Source organism: Esox lucius, chromosome 4 (genome assembly GCF_011004845.1).
Source record: "Esox lucius isolate fEsoLuc1 chromosome 4, fEsoLuc1.pri, whole genome shotgun sequence".
Taxonomy (NCBI): Eukaryota; Metazoa; Chordata; class Actinopteri; order Esociformes; family Esocidae; genus Esox; species Esox lucius.
Window position 1 is genome coordinate 2,823,067 of NC_047572.1, and position 17,478 is coordinate 2,840,544.

The window sequence follows — 17,478 nt, forward strand, 5'->3', positions numbered from 1 at the left end:
TATTGAACATTGTTGTGATTTTCTTTTAAAGCCTCAAGCATTGTTTGTGCGTCAACCCGTACTGAATCTTTATCAATGGGTTGGTGCTTGTTGAACAATGACACTTTGGGTGACCGTGCCAGAAACCCCCTAGAAATTCATAGACTGTGCACACAACATTGCGTTCAGCGTATCCATCAGCATGGTAGGCATCAATTTTCATTTTACCCCGGTTCAGGGCATGCTGTATTGATATATTCTCAGCAGAGGCCACATATTAAAGCCACTGGATAGAGCTGTTTGAGAATGTCTTCTGACAACCATTGTAGTTGTCTGAGGGGACCAATGCGTCCATGGTGAGGAATCTGTTGCAAAAGACTTTCATGCAAGCTGAAGCAATCGTAATTGTCCGGAAGGGGTTAACACCACCACACTCCAGGAACTTGAGTCTGTAGCGCATGCAGCCCCTTTATTTCCTCCTGCATGACAAAGGTGTCAGCAGAAAGTTTTGTTCCATTGCAAAAACTCATCATTTTCTTTAGCCATCATGGTATTCACACTGTATTATTGTGGTTCCGGATGGGGGCCAACATAGTTCTCATTGTCCTTGATGTTAAACTTGTAAGGAAAGTAGCCTTTTTTCTAATCCTTAAAACCCATAGCATGTGGCAAGGCCGACAGCTTCATCGGTAGGAAGCAACGACTATCAATGTATCTCTGATTGAATATGCTGTCTGTAAAAATCATGAGCTTGCTACCGTTAGCAATAAGTGTCATGCCAATCCAATCGTTAGCAAGGTACTGCATCAAGATGTAACTATTAAAACCTTTAGAGTTGTGTGCTTTAAATGTGTATTCAGTATATTTTCGTTGCCTAAACTTTTGGAAAAAAAGAAGCAACACAACCATCTCCAGCCGAACAACACATCTTGTTATCAAAGCTTATTGTGCACACAATATTTGCAGTGTGTATACCGTTCACGGGATTGGCAATTGTCTCAAAATCATAAAATATGTAGCACTCACTGTGGTCATCGGGTTTAGAAGGTTTTATGAAACACTGATGATTCATTTCAACAGTCAGATCTACGTTACACTTGGGACACATGTTAGCCGTGCACTTGTGTGCTTTATAGTTGGTAATACTAATGTTGTAATGACAGCCGCAATTGAGACAGTATTTCTTCTGGTCACACCTGCTAACCCAACGACCCACATCTTTGTGGAGTTTCAAGCCTTTATGTTGTCTATGACAAAAGTCAGATTAATATAACCGCTTACAGTCCGGGCTTTGTGTTATGGGGTTGGGTATGACAATCTTCATGAAGACAGACACTACAGCTATGTTTACAGCCATTATCTCCACAGGTGTTAAACCTGTATAAAACCCACTCATAAACATATGACACACCCAGAAAACCCTTCAGATTCATGATGCCAAAGAAATGGTTATCGTGTAAGTACATAGAGACGTTTCTAGGGTGGGTGTCCTCGCTGTTTTGAAACTTGGTAAAGTGACCATCCCTTGTTCGATGAAAGACATCAATTTTACACCCTGTCATTTCTTCAAACCGAACAATATCTGTGAATGTCACACAATCATCTTAGGCAAAACCAACTCTCTCGTAGCTCGTGTCCACTAACCTCGGCCTCAGCATATATGTACTGTGGGTTCAATATACCCATCAAACAAACGGAAAAACATTTAGAATCATTATTCACAACCACATATAAATGCCTTTTATTTATAATCTGATCTATCAATAGTGTTTGAGCTTTAAGCCATGGGGCACCACACTCGCAGTTGTTGACAATTTGTTCCACCAGCTCTTGTGATTCATCAATCATAATCTCAGCATTACTCTGCATAATATTTTCAAGTAAATTACCAAACGTGCGTTCTTTAAATGAATCTGCTCTCATGATCACATATACAGGGATAACAGAGCTTCGCCAATTAACTCAATCTGCAGACAATCAGCAGGCTTGTGTACAAAGCCGGAAGCTCTAACAATCAAAGTATCCAAACCTGCCATAATGTGTGCATAGAATGTGGCAAAATCACCAACCTCACCTGTATTTTGGAAATGTATCAACTGTTGTAATTCAATGTTGTCAACTCATTACGTTGTATAACTCTAACATCGCCATTGTTGCAATGAGTTTGCATCAGAGAGCTCGAAGGAGAGTCAACTAGATCATGTGAAAAACGGGGGCTACTAAGCTTGGTTAACAAACCTTGCACCTCAGGATTAATGTCTGTATTGCTATGTAACAAAGTTTTTCCTGTTCAATTGTATTTTGGGGTGTGGTCTGTTGATTTTGTGTAGATGTTGTTGGTTGTTCCGTGTCTGGCTGGTTCCTAACATCATCAGTAAGAATTTCTATAGCTTCACATATTCTGGATTGTCTATCAGCTTTTTTAGGATTTGACATATTCGTTCATGACTTGCAAGGCCTTATCAATGTAATATCACTATCGTTGGGGTTGTCATTGTTGATACTAGGCATAATATCAGTGGATATAGCCATTTCACTTGCTGTGTTAGGCGTGGTCTGCTGAATGTGTGTAGAGGTTGACGGGTATGGGGTGCTGTTACTGCTCGCTCTAGCCAATTCTTTAGCTTAACATGTAAAACAGAACATTTCTGTAAATAAATAGACTTACACAACAAGTATCTGTGTACAAGTAGATGTGCTCGATCACAACCGCACAGTCCAACTGACACTGATGTTGATGACTTGGTCTGAAATAAATACACAGAGAGTTAACAGAAGACCAAGCGTATACAGGTATTTAACGCTGATTATTAATCATGTTAAAAGTCTACTTACGAAGGTTAGAAGGTCCATAAATGTGTTTTTCAAACACGGCAGGGTTTAATTCCATTCAAACTAAACCAGCGATATAAAACAGACAATATGAATGACAGATAAAAGCGATTGGATTGCACCAACATGTAATTGTTTTATACATTCTTAAAAAGTTCAAATGTGTCGTTTGTTAGTGTTTATAATTGCAAAACAATTCAAATTCATTCTTTCAAATAAAATAATGTGTACTTACTATGTTAACAGCCTACTCTGCGCTGGAACAACAGCTGTCTTCATTGGTAGGCATGGATTTAATAAGAACATTAACCCAGAAACTCTTAAATTTGTCATTGGTTATACGTCATCGTTCTTCACGTTAGAACTACACCAGTTACATTGCTTAAAATTGCCATACGGATACAGTTTAACAATTTTTATACATTTGACAACCACCTTGATGCTCTGGTCCTGGTATAAACGCCGTCCTCATTAGTTATCACGGCCCAGCCGTGACATCATATCATTTAATTTTATCTATTGACAACAACCTCTTTCGCTTAAATATAAACACTAGCTATTGTCACCATATCGTCATTAATCTCTTGAACATTTAACAAAAATAAGTCCATAATACAGCAATCAAAAATCTAATTTCACACATTGTTTCAAGTCATTACTGTAACGAGGATGCGCGTGGAGGACGCGCGCCACCCCTCCCGATGTGGTGTTCGGCGCGCATCATCGCCGGCCTTCTAGCCACGCCGCTCCTCCTCCCACGGCACTGTCCTGTCTTGTTATTGCACACACCTGGTGTCCATTCCCTCATTAGATCGCATATATAAGTTCCTGTGTTTCTGGCTGTCTTTGTGTGGTATTGTTCTATGTTTGGTGTTTGTATTGCGAAGCTGTTGCACGCTTTTTGCGCTCTTGTTTATGTTACGCATGCCATATTTTTCTATAAAGAAAGAAAGAAAGAGTAACTACCTCCCTGCGTTTGGCTCCCTTATTCACGCACCTTGACACACCTGTGACAGAATACCACACCTCCAGAATGGAGTCAGCGGGGAGCGACCTTATCCATCAGCATGGGAGCATGATCGCGTCCCTGGGGGAGGCCGTGACAGAGATGGTCCAAGCTATGCGGCGGTTGGAGGCGAGGCTGCCATCTGAGCAGCAACCCCCGACACACAACCCGGCTGGAGTGCCCCTGCCATCGTCTCCACCGTCGCAGAGGAGGACCATACAACTGAGCCTTCCCCAGGGATTCAGCGGGGACGCTGCCCAGTGCTCTGGGTTTTTGCTCCAGTTGGAGCTCTACTTCGCCTCCATCAGCCCTCACCCGGGGGATAGGGAGAAGGTCTCGGCCCTTGTCTCCTGCCTGAGGGGCAAGGCATTGGACTGGGCCAACTCCGTTTGGTCCACTAACAGGCCGGAGTTGGCCCATTACGGGGCGTTTGTCGGCCTCTTCCGGGCCGTGTTCGATCATCCGCCCGACGGCAGGGAGGTCGGCGAGCGTCTCGTGCACCTCAGGCAGGGGACAAGGAGCGTACAGGCCTTCGCCCTGGAGTTCAGGACCCTGGCGGCGGGGTCGGGCTGGAACGAGAGGGCACTTATTGATCATTTCCGGTGCCACTTACAGCCTGACGTCCGTAGGGAGCTGGCATACCGGGACGCCATGTTGACATTCGACCAGCTCGTCGACATGGCGATCCGGCTGGACAATCTGCTAGCCACCCACGGAAGCACCGGGAATGATCAGCCCCCTCCGGTACACCCCGTCGCCAGACCTGAACCCATGGAAGTGGGAGGCGCCGCACGAAGGGAGACGGTGCGGTCTAGGGAGTGTTCCTTTTGTGGGAGGAAGGGACACTCTGCCTCCCACTGTTTCCAGCGAGAAAGGGTCGAGCGGAGGAAGCCTGACACCCCTACACCGAGTCAGGTGAGTAGACCACACACACTGTCAGGGCTCTCTGCGAAGCACATGACACTTTTGATGGCCTTCCCTGATTTTACTACTAACTCCCAGTGTAAGGCGCTCGTAGACTCAGGCGCAGCTGGGAATTTTATGGACAGCGGTTACGCACAGAGACTGCGCATTCCGCTGGTGCCTTTGTCTCAACCTAGGTCCATTACGGGCTTAGACAGCAAACCACTGGGCACTGGTCTCGTTGAGCACGTCATGGTGCCCATCACGATGACCGTACAGCATGCCCATACTGAACAAATTGAATTCCACGTTATCCACTCACCTGCTTTCCCTGTGGTGCTGGTTCTTCCCTGGTTGTCGGGACACAACCCAACTATTTCCTGGTCGCAGAGTATTGACAGGGTGGTCTCAGGGGTGTCAGGGGAGGTGTCTAGGTGTTTCCGTAGGTGCGACCTCGGTGGAAAGTCCAGACAGTGTCTCCGCAGTGCGCATACCCCCGGAATATGCCAATTTAGCGCTGGTTTTTTCTAAGTCCATGGCAAGTCGTTTGCCACCACATCAGCCCGGGGATTGTGCTATAAATCTCAAGGGGGACGCTGTGCCGCCTTATTGTCATGTTTATCCCCTGTCGCAGGCTGAAACGGCAGCGATGGAGACCTACGTGGCCGAGTCCCTGCGGCAGGGGCAGATCCGCCGTTCCACCTCGCCCGCCTCCTCGGGTTTCTTTTTCGTGAAGAAGAAGGATGGGGGTTTGCGTCCATGCAATGACTACAGGGCGCTGAATAAACTGACGGTCCGTTATTCATATCCCATCCCCCTTATTTCCCAGTACATCGAGTCAATGCATGGGGCGTGCTTCTTCACGAAACTGGACCTCAGGAGCGCGTACAACTTGGTGAGAATCCGAGAGGGAGACGAGTGGTTGACGGCCTTCAGCACCACCACGGGGAATACCTGGTGATGCCGTATGGGTTGATGAATGCCCCGGCAGTGTTTCAGTCCTTTGTGAACGATGTGTTTAGGGACATGCTGGGGCGCGGAGTTGTGGTTTAGATCGACGTCATCCTCGTGTATTCCGCTACGCGTGCTGAGCATGTGTCTCTCGTTCGCAGGATGCTAAAGCGACTGTTGGAGCATGGCCTGTACGCTAAAGCAGAGAAGTGCGCATTCTTCCAGCGAGCCGTCTCCTTCCTCGGGTTTCGAATTTCCGCAGATGGGGTGGAAATGGAAGTTGATCGTGTGTCAGCCGTGCGTAATTGGCCCGTTCCTACCACGGTTAAGGCAGTACAGCGGTTCATTGGGTTTGCCAATTTCTACCGGAGGTTTATATGGGGCTTCGGCAAGGTAGCAGCTCCTATCACTTCCTTATTGAAGGGTGGGCCAAGCCAGATCACCTGGACGGCCGAGGCAGACGAGGCATTTCGCACCCTTAAGAGAATGTTCACCTCTGCCCCGGTTTTGGCTCACCCCGACCCGTCACTGCCGTTCATATTGGAGGTGGATGCCTCAGAGGTAGGGATAGGTGCTGTGTTATCCCAACTATCAGGTACCCCTCCTAAGCGTCGCCCCTGCGCTTTTTACTCGCGGAAGCTCAGTGAGGCAGAACGCAACTATGGCGTCGGTGATAGGGAGCTGTTGGCTGTGTTTAGCGCCTTGACTGTTGGGAGACATTGGCTCGAAGGAGCGAAACACCCGTTTCTGGACCGACCACCGAAACCTGGAGTATATCCGGGCGGCGAGGAGACTGAACCCTCGTCAGGCCAGGTGGGCGTTGTTTTTTGCCCGGTTTGATTTCACGCTGTCATACGTGCCGGGTACGAAAAACGCCAAGGCAGACGCACTGTCTCGGTTGTGCGACCCGGGTGTGAGGCGGGTAGATGAGACCCCGATTCTGCCCGCCTCGTGCATTGTGGCGCCGGTTCTGTGGGACGTGGACGCGAACATCCAGCGGGCGTTGCGTGGCGATCCTGGGCCTCCTGGGTGTCCTGCGGGTCGTCAGTACGTCCCGCTGGATGTCCGTGACCGTCTCATTTACTGGGCCCACACGTCCCCTTCCACGGGTCACCCGGGCATAGACCGTACTGTGCGCTGCCTTACCGACAAGTACTGGTGGCCTGGTCTGGACAAGGATGTGAGAGTTTACGTGTCCTCCTGTTCGGTGTGCGCTCAGTGTAAGGCACCTAGACGCCTTCCGGCAGGTAAGTTACATCCTTTGCCCGTTCCACAATGACCATGGTCTCACCTGTCCATTGATTTTTTGACCGATCTACCCCCCTCACTAGGCAACACCACGATCCTGGTTGTTGTGGACCGGTTTTCAAAGGCCTGCCGGTTCCTTCCTCTCCCTGGTCTCCCGACGGCCCTGCAGACCGTGGAGGCTCTTTTCACCCATGTCTTCCGGCACTACGGGGTGCCGGAGGACATTGTTTCTGACCGGGGCCCCCAGTTCACGTCTCGGGTCTGGAAGGCCTTTATGGGCCGATTGGGGGTCTCGGTCAGCCTCACCTCCGGGTTCCACCCCGAAGCCAATGGGCAGGTGGAGCGTGTGAACCAAGACCTGGGGAGGTTCCTGCGGTCCTATTGCCAGGACCGGCCGGGGGAGTGGTCGGAGTTCCTGCCCTGGGCAGAGTATGCCCAGAATTCACTCCGCCACTCCTCCACTTCCTTGACCCCTTTCCAGTGTGTCCTAGGGTACCAGCCGGTCTTGGCACCCTGGCAGAGCCAGCCCGAGACCGGGGCTCCGGCGGTGGACGACTGGTTCCGTTTGTAACCATTTCTAGCAATGTGAAGAAAACAATCTTGCGTTAATCCCCATTGTACAATTTCATAATACGCATTTACAAATGTTTTGTTTACCTGTAATAACATATCTTGATCTGTCAACGAATCAGCATTGTTCATGTAAATTTATACTCATACATACACATTTACCAAAATCATCGTTTTTATTTTTAACACTATTTTAAACCCAACCACGATAAAATCACCCTAGTCATAATGTGTCGACCCTGGCGTTGTTAAGCTAATAGCATTGATTATGCAATGTTTGTTTACTGTAGTGCTTTGGTGGATTACAAATCTTGTGTGAAACACAACCTGCATATACTACAGTTTGTACTCGTGGTTATTTAGGGACCATTACTGTGGGCAGATCTGATCTTAAGGCCCATCTCTTGTTAAAATGAAAATTGTCCGAAACTCTCCAAAATTGTAAGTCCCGACCCCTTCTTTATTTTTTACACATAAACGTTTTTCACAAGTAATTCTTCGCTTGTGGAAAAACACCATGCAAACACCATGTAAAACATGGAAGGTTAACACCCACCAGTTGTAGGACATCTGTTGTAGCACTTATTGGAACATAAAATGCCGGGGGTTATAACATTGCTGAACCCTGGTGCCGTTTTGTTAAACCCCAGACATCGCTAATATAACACTTATTTATTGCCTGGGAATTTAACATTCCGGAACCATAAGACGCATTTGTTAAACATCAAATATATTGCACTTATTATAACACTGGGGTGTGGTAGAAATGTTCTTATTCCATAATACAATAATATCATATTGCTTATTCTAAGTATAATCCAGTCATTTAGTAAGGCCATTATGTGTTTCTGCTCGGCTCACTTGTACAGGATGTGCCTACAACAGATCGCTGTAGTTTGGGTTTAACTTCTCAAGGGCTGTAAACATCTTGTTATCTTTCTAAGCCAAAGTTTGCAGAGAAGTTGGTGAGACATATAAACTAACCATGCATAGAAGGGGGACACAGTAGGCTGTACTGAATGTATATAGGCCCGAGCTCAACCTTCAACGAATAGCTCTTGACCTGACTCTGCTGAGAGTGCTGTTAACCGCTGAAAATAATCTACAGTCAATGATACCCCACATTTCAATAGCAAAGACAGATCAGGTTAACTGGGAGGATGCTGGCACCTGGCTGGAAACTGTGCTGGACGTGAATGATTGGATTACCATGAAAGATGGTTCTAAATTCTCCCCCACATTGCATGTTTGGTGTGTTCCATTCTGTTGGGCAGCCCCAGCCCAGTGGGGTGTTCATGGTATTGACGGATCTATGCCTCTATTGCAGATGGTCTCATTGCCAGTTGTTGATTCCCAGCTGCTTCAGGGCCTTCCTGATACACTGTGGGCTAAAGATGCTTGATATTGGAGAAATGAAGGGCATTCAGCCTCTAAAGGGCATTTTTCAGTATTTCTATGGGAAAGAAATCTCAATATTGTTTTGCTTCTACGTTCCGTGGGAAGCGATGGACCTGGTCTGCCCTCCCTCAGGGGTACGCTGAGTCTCCAGCGGTCTTCTCTGCAGTGCTTTCTCAAAATCTGGAAGGGTTCGTACCTCCGGCTGGAAGTGATTTACTCTTGTGCTCTGAGACTTGTTGGAATTCTTAGCTGAGAATGGCCACAAAGTTTCCAAAACAAAATTGCAAATTGTCCAACAATCTCTTAGGTGACCATGACATCACGCCTAACGGTAAATCATCGGGTCCAGAACGTGTTAAAACAGTGCTGAAACTCCCCAAACTAATAACCAAAGCCCAAATGATGAGCCTTTTGGGTGTGGCCGGCTACTACAGAGCCTGGCTTCACATAGCCTCTGTCTGATCTCATTCACAAAATGGCCATGAAGGACAAAATTGTTTGGACCACTGACGGACTGACTTCCCTAGAGCATCTCAAACACTCCCTGTCTACCTCTCCCTGTTTATGTTTACCGGATCATGCAAAACTGTTTAACCTCTTTGTCTGTGGAAAAAATTGGTTCATGTCTTCTGTTTTGACACAGGACCATGGTGGGAAGCAGCGGCCGGTGGCATACTACACCAAGCGATTGGATCTAGTCTCTCAGGCTCTGGTCTGCTGCCTACGGGCAGTTGCCTCAGCTACTGAGGCAGTTCTGGCTTGTGCAGATATTGTTGCCATGTGCCCTCTCACTGTTTATGTTCCACATGTTGTTCATTCTCTCATCTCACAGGCTAAGAAAGCACATTTGCACTTTGCTAGGTTACTGCACTACCAAAACATTCTCCTGACAATGTCTCATGTTACACTAAAGAGATGCACTGTTCTGAACCCTGCTACTCTTTTGCCTACAGATGATGATGTGACCCTCACGACCGTGCTGCCATAGTGGAAGAAGTCAGTAAGCCACAACCCAACCTCTCAGACACACCGATTGATAGTGGTGATCTTCAGTTTTTTGTGAATGGCTCAGCCCAGCGTTCCCCCAAAGGGGAGCCCTTGGTAGCATATGCCTTCACTTTAGCATTAAAGGTTGTTGAAAGTGCTAGATTACCCTCACACCTATCTGTTTAGGCAGCTGAACTGTTTGCGCTCACTGGAGCCTGTATTCTAGCCCAACATCAGTCTGTTAATATCTACACAGACAGCAGATATGCCTTTGGGGTCATGCATGATTTTGGTACTCTTTGGCATTAGCGCAGGTTCCTAACAGCATCTGGTAAGACAATCTGTCACTCTAGGTTAGTTGCAAATCTACTGGACTCTATCCTAAAAGCAGACTCCATTTCTGTGTGCAAATGTCAGGCCCATACTTAGGCCTCTGATTCCATCTCTAAAGGTAATGCTCTAGCTGACATGACTCCTAAAGCTGCAGCCACGTCTCCTGTCTCCCCCATTTTGCAGATGGTTTCTCTGCTTCCAACTGATGTTTTCTCTCTTAATGACGTTTCTGACTTACAATCAGGCGCTGACACTGTGGAGGTCTCTCGTTGGAAGCGGTTGAAATGCTCCTTTGACCAGAAGCTGAAGCTTTGGGTTGGTCCTAATAACCTCTCTGTCCTTCCTTGCTCCTGTTACACCTACGTTGCTAAGTTAGCACATGGCCAAGGCCATGTTTCCAAGGGTGGGGATGTTAATATTGTACATAACTTTTGGTTTGTACCAGGATTTTTCCTATATGCCGAAATGTTCTGTGCATGTGTGATTTGTATGACAAACAAGGTGGGTAGGGACACACTGATACCAATGTAGGCCCACCCAAGGCCTGAGGGGCCGTTCAAGCTCTTAATGATGTATTTCACTGAGTTGACTCTATGCCAGGGATACAAATTTTGCCTGGTGGATGTATTCTCTAAGTGGGTAGAAGCATTTCCATGCAAACATGCCACAGCCATCACTGTCGCAAAGAATTTGATGCAGGAAGTTATTCCAAGATGGGGTCTACCATCAAAATTGACATCAGACAATGGCTCCCATTTTGTAAATAGTGTAATTGAATGCATCTCCACTGAAGATAGATCTGCGCACACATTGTAGCTATCATCCAGCCAGTGGTGGCTTGGTTCAGAGAGCTAATCAGACTCTAAAGACCAAACTGATGGCTGAGATAGGGTTGTCATGGGTAGCAGTGATGCCACTTGCCTTAATGTACATGTGAGGCAGAGGGCATCGCACTACAGATCTTTCTCCTCATGGGGTGTTTACAGGCAAACCTTACAGATGATCACCATTCCTTTCCCACAGAATAAACTGACGTTGCAGGTTGACGATGAGATGGTGAGTTATTGCATCGCACTTAATGTGTTGAAGTATATTTTTCTTAGGGTGAAAGCAGCCGTCCCTGAGCCAAAAGGAGGGCCACTCCACAAGATCCAACCAGGTGACTGGGTTGTCGTGAGGGACCTCCGTAGGAAGGTGCTACTGATCACCCAGAAGGCCGTGAAGATTGCTGAGAGAGCTACAGTGGATATAAAAAGTCTACACACCCCTGTTAAAATGCCAGTTTTTTGGGGTGTAAAAGAATGATACAATGATAAATCATGTCACAACTTTTTCCACTTTTAATGTGACCTATAAGGTGAACAATTCAATTGAAAAACTAACTGAAATCTTCGAAGGGGAAAAATGAAAAATAAAAACCTTACAATAACCTGGTTGCATAAGTGTGCACACCCTTAAATTAATACTTTGTTGAAGCACCTTGTGATTTTATTACAATACTCTGTTTTTTTGGCTAGGAGTCTATTAGCATGGCACATCTTGACGTTGCATGATTTGCCCACTCTTCTTTGCAAAAGTGCTCCAAATCTGTCAGTTTGCAAGGACATCTCCTGTGCACAGCCCTCTTCAGATCACCCCACTGTTTGATTCAGGTCTGGGCTCTGGCTGGGCCATTCCAAAACGGTAATCTTGTTCTGGTGAAGCCATGCTTTTGTGGATTTAGATGTGTGCTTTGGGTTGTTGTCATGCTGAAAGGTGAACTTCATCTTCAAAGCATGATGCTGCCACCACCATGCTTCACTGTGGGTATGGTGTGGTGTGATGGTGTGAAGACTTGATGTTTGTATTTGCAAACTTCAGCCAGGCTTGAATGTTTTTATTTGTAAGAAAAGGTTTCCTTCTTGCCACACTACCCCATAGCCCATTCATATGAAGAATACGGGAGATTGTTGTCACATGTAGCACACAGCCAGTACTTGCCAGAAATTCCTGCAGTTCCTTTAATGTTGCTGTTGGCCTATTGGAAGCCTCCCTGACCAGTTTTCTTCTCGTCTTTTCATAAATTTTGGAGGGATGTCCAGTTCTTGGTAATGTCTCTGTAGTGCCATATTTTCTCCACTTGATGATAACTGTCTTCACTGTGTTCCATGGTACATCTAATGCTTTGTAAATTCTTTTGTACCCTTCTCCTGACTTATATATCTTTCAACAATGGATCCCTCTGATGCTTTGGAAGTTCTCTGCGGACCATGGCTTTTGCTCTGACATGCAACTTAGAAAATGTCAGGAAAATCCTACTAGAACAGCTGAACTTTATTTGTGATTAATCAGAGTCACTTTAAATGATGGTAGGTGTGTAATTACTTTTATTTAACATAAGTTTGAATGTGATTGGTTAATTCTGACCACAGCCACATCCCTAGTTATAAGAGGGTGTGCACGCTTATGCAACCAGATAATTGTACGTTATTTCATTTTTTTCCTCTAAGATTTCAGTTTGTTTTTCTATTGTGATGTTCACATTATATATCACATTAAAAGTGGACATTAAAAGTTCTGACATGATTTATCTTTGTCTCATTCTTTTATATCACAAAAACCTGGCATTTTCACAGGGGTGTGTAGACTTTTTATATCCACTGTACTTCCGCATTGATTTCAACGCCACACACTATGATCTTGCCGCCACGCAGTCACGCGGTTTATGTAGCTCTCAATAGTTCCAAACAGAGCTGCGCTGTCAACCAGTTTGAATGAGTTTAAGCGGGACAGACAGCAGCAGCTATATTTGCAGCAATTATAGGTAAATATTGACGCATAATGTACATTGATTATTATGTTTACGCTAACATTAAATGCATGCAATATACTTTTTTGGGGGGGAGAGTGACGGAAACAGCATTAATACGTTTTTGTGTTTAATTTTGGAGGGAAATGGACTCCCATAACGTAGAATACATTTACAGCAACGACTATATTTGCAGCAATGTTCGGTAAATATTAACTTCATGAAATGAAACCGGATATATATACATACACACACACACACATATACATTTACATACATAAAGTCCAGAGCACCTGCTGTCATTTTCCTGCATATCCAGGTCTCTTGGCCTATTTTCTATGTCGGCGGTACATCTTTTTGCCCCAAATCTTCAATGACAGCCACTTCTGACCAGACTTCTCCAGACAATAGATGGGTGTACCAGGGTTCAACAGTTTTCTGCAGCTCTGACCTGATGGCACTGCTAAATATCTTCGGAAAACAAGGGATGATGCTGTTTGTGGCATAATGTGTCTTTCATCTGCTGCAGCAAGTTTTTCTTTGGATGATCACTACGGTCCTCAACATTGTCAGTTTGTTTGTGCTTCTTTAAAAGAGCTTGGACAGCACATCTGAAAACAGCGGTCTGCCTTTTTTGTAGTGCTCAGTATAACTTTTGACAGTTAATGGTCTTATCCAATGTTGTTAGCTGTGTTTAGCTGTTCCTCACCCAGTTATACTAGTGTTTTGTTAATGTTCATATTACTCTATAGTGTTTATATTGAAGAATGTCAATAGTAAAATATATACAAGGCAAATATATATACACGTGGCAACCAATTGCAAAACTATACACGTGTGGCAACCAATTGCAATTATATATAGACACACACGTGGCAACCAATTGCAAATATAAATACGTGGCAACCAATTGCATTCAAGCAGTAGGATGATCTGGAGACATGCTGGAGAATCAAGTTTCAGTCAAATGCTTATCTATACATTGATAACAAAAGTATTCAAACACCAAGCTATAAGTAATGCTATAGTTACTTGGATATTTGGGTGAGAGCGTTCCCCTGCCAGAAGCAGAGCATGTCATAGGCCCCAAGAGGAGACCGGGTCTTGTTGCTGCTGGATAGAACTGGGAGTGGTAAAAAAAGACGGAAGATGTTAAAGTTAATACATTTGAAGGGCACTTTAAATACATTGAATTACATTAGATTGTACAGGTGTACCTAATAAAGTGGACACAAAGTTTTTACAACCTTATATTGTATAAATAACCTAGACAACAATCGAAAATGTGTGAGGTGTAGGAAATAGTATTGGAAGTGAAATGAGATGGGAAGAGAGAGGAAATGCAATTGGTTAGGAAGAGGTGGGAGACAGGGAGGGGTTGACAGGCACACCTTCCCTGGTAACTGATCATAACATCTAACTTTTATAGATTGATTTTCTTACCATGGTTGGCTATGCGGCATTTGGATGCACCAATCGGTCAGAGAAAGGGATCCGGGATGTATGGCTTCCCAAAAGAAACCGGCAGGAGAAAGAAATGGTTAGCCCAAGTCAGCAGAAGCAACATAGCCATCACAAAAGATTACAACAATAGAAAACTATGTGCAGTAAGTTATGTTCACTTGTGGATCAAGGTTCAGCATGTTTTACTATATGTAATATGTACAATACAGCAATGAAATTGTGATAGACATTTATGGGGTAATCATTTGGAAAGTGTGTGGAAAATAACCTCATAAGCAACTCTGCAGGCACATTTTGAGGGAGAGCAATTCTCAAAAACAAAAAAAGGCCACCTGAGATTGAGAACTGATGCTGTTCCAACCATATTTGTGCATCGCCCTGAGCCCAAGAGGAGGAATGGTCCTGCCGTGAGAAGTACCACAGAACCTCCAGTACATGTTCATGCAGTGGCCAGTGACCACACGTATTGTCCTATAATTAACTTATGTAAAGTCTAAATGTAAATAATATTTCTTATTTCAATGACTAGCTTATACACTCTACATGTAGAACTAACAAGACAACATTATTTCAGATATTGAGGGAGGAAGGAAGGAAAGTGAGAGAAGGACAAATGAGGGAAGAGAGGACAAGAAAGGTGAAGACTGTGAGGAAATCGAGGGAGAAATGGCAGCCAGTATGCAGGCAAGGGAGCCAGGAGCCAGTGTGCAGGTGCCAAGTGAGCCAGGAGCCAGTATGCAGGTGCCAAGTGAGCCAGGAGCCAGTATGCAGGTGCCAAGTGAGCCAGGAGCCAGTCTGCAGGTGCCAAGTGAGCCAGGAGCCAGTATGCAGGTGTCAAGTGAGCCAGGAGCCAGTATGCAGGTGTCAAGTGAGCCAGGAGCCAGTGTACAAGACCTGAAGACAGAGTTGGAAAGACAAAGAGAACATATAAGGAGGGCAGAGGGAGCTCTAAAACGGCAGAAACAAATGAATGCTGTCCTATTGAAAAAAAAGAGTAGCCATGGAAAAAAATGCAGCTATTTTTTCGAAACATCAGATAAAAGCAATCAGTAAAAATAGTAAGAGGGGCATGAGATGGAGTAACAATACTGTGAAATAGGCCATAAAACTGCATTTTGCCACAGGCTCAACAGGCTACCGACTCCTTCAAGACATGGAAATTCCTCTACCTGATATCAGAACCTTGCAAAGACGACTACAGCACATAAAGATGGAGCCAGGAGTGTTAGAAGATGTGTTTGACATGCTGAAGCTGAAGGTAGATGGCCTGACTGAGATGGAGAGGGAATGTGTGCTAACTCTGGATGAGATGGCAATTACACCGAGTGTGGAGCTGCACCTGGGAAGAGGGACGCTTTATGGAGATGTGACACTACCTGACCATAAAGGAATGGCAACACATGCGTGTGTTTTTATGTTGGCAGGGACCACAACACGTTGGAAACTCCACTAATGGGGCAATCTACAAGCCCATCATCCTCAACATCATTGAAAAGGCAGCTTCCATAGGGCATCATGTGGTTAACATCACCACCAACATGGGCAGCCCTAATCGAGCAATGTGGAAGGCTTTTGGAGTGGATCAAAACAAAACATCTGTCCCACATCCTGCAAGACCAGACAGGAGGTTATACTTCATGCCAGGTGTCCCACATCTGGTTAAAAACTTGAAGAGCGCTCTGGTCTATAGGCAGACATTTACGATTCCTACAGATACAGTAGAGAAGGAGAACCTTGTCTTTAATGAGGTTTCAATTGGTCCACTAAAAGATTTGGTGCAGTTTCAAGAAGGAATGACATTGAAAATTGCTCCAAATCTATCAAGTAAAACCCTTCAACCCAGTCATTTTGATAAAATGAAGGTGGGCCCTGCCATGAATGTATTTAGCAAGGCAACAAGTGCAGGCCTGAAATACATGGTGGAGCAGGAACAAAGACCACCCTCTTACCTGACAACAGCATGGTTTCTGGAGCAGGTGGACCACTGGTTTGATATCATGTCCTCCCGCCACCCAGTAATGGCACTGAGCACACGCAAAATTGAGGAGTACCAGAAGGCCATCAAATTTCTACAGGATACCATTCAACTCTTTCGTGGGCTGAAGATTAAACAAGCTGGTAGCTGGAAACCTGTACAATCAGGAATTGTAATGGCAACATCTACAATTCTGCTAATCCAAAAAGACATGCTTGCCCAGGGACACATGTTTGTGTTGACCAGCAGGTTTACCCAAGATTGTCTTGAAATTCTTTTCAGCTGCATAACACAGAGAAATCCAGTTCCGACTCCAGTAGAGTTTCACCAGGCACTTAGATCAATATCTGTTGGGCAGTTTCTTGCGACCTTAAAATCAGGAAACTACCAGGAGGATGACAACAGCCTTTTGGCAGACTTCCTGGACACCAAGCAGGTATTTCCCAGTCCTGGCCTCAGAGTGGAGGAGCCGATGGAGCGCAGAGCTGCTCCTGATCTCACAAAAACTGAGACCAGTGCTCTCTACCACCTGACAGGCTTCATTGTCAATGAAGTCATAAAATATTCCAAAATTTGTGGTCCATCCATCCATCATCTTCCGCTTATCCGGGGCCGGGTCGCGGGGGCAGCAGTCTAAGCAGGGATGCCCAGACTTCCCTCTCCCCAGACACTTCCTCCAGCTCTTCCGGGGGGACACCGAGGCGTTCCCAGGCCAGCCGGGAGACATAGTCCCTCCAGCGTGTCCTAGGTCTTCCCCGGGGTCTCCTCCCGGTGGGACTGGACCGGAACACCTTCCCAGGAAGGCGTTCTGGAGGCATCCGAAAAAGATGCCCAAGCCACCTCAGCTGACCCCTCTCGATGTGGAGGAGCAGCGGCTCTACTCTGAGCTCCTCCCGGGTGACCGAGCTTCTCTAAGGGATCGCCCAGCCACCCTGCGGAGAAAGCTCATTTCGGTTGCCTGTATCCGGGATCTTGTCCTTTCGGTCATGACCCAAAGCTCATTACCATAGGTGAGAGTAGGAACGTAGATTGACCGGTAAATCG

At 45.8% G+C, this 17,478-nt stretch overlaps 1 long non-coding RNA gene across 1 annotated transcript; it reads right to left on the reverse strand.

The window, feature by feature from the left end:
- Nucleotides 1–14,033: 14,033 nt before the first annotated feature.
- Nucleotides 14,034–17,006, reverse strand: LOC117594392. The gene is made up of 3 exons (XR_004575678.1): nucleotides 16,409–17,006; nucleotides 14,439–15,353; nucleotides 14,034–14,118 (listed from the first exon to the last, which is right to left on the reverse strand). It is a non-coding gene; the product is annotated as an uncharacterized LOC117594392 (long non-coding RNA).
- Between the last annotated feature and the right edge of the window lie 472 nt (nucleotides 17,007–17,478).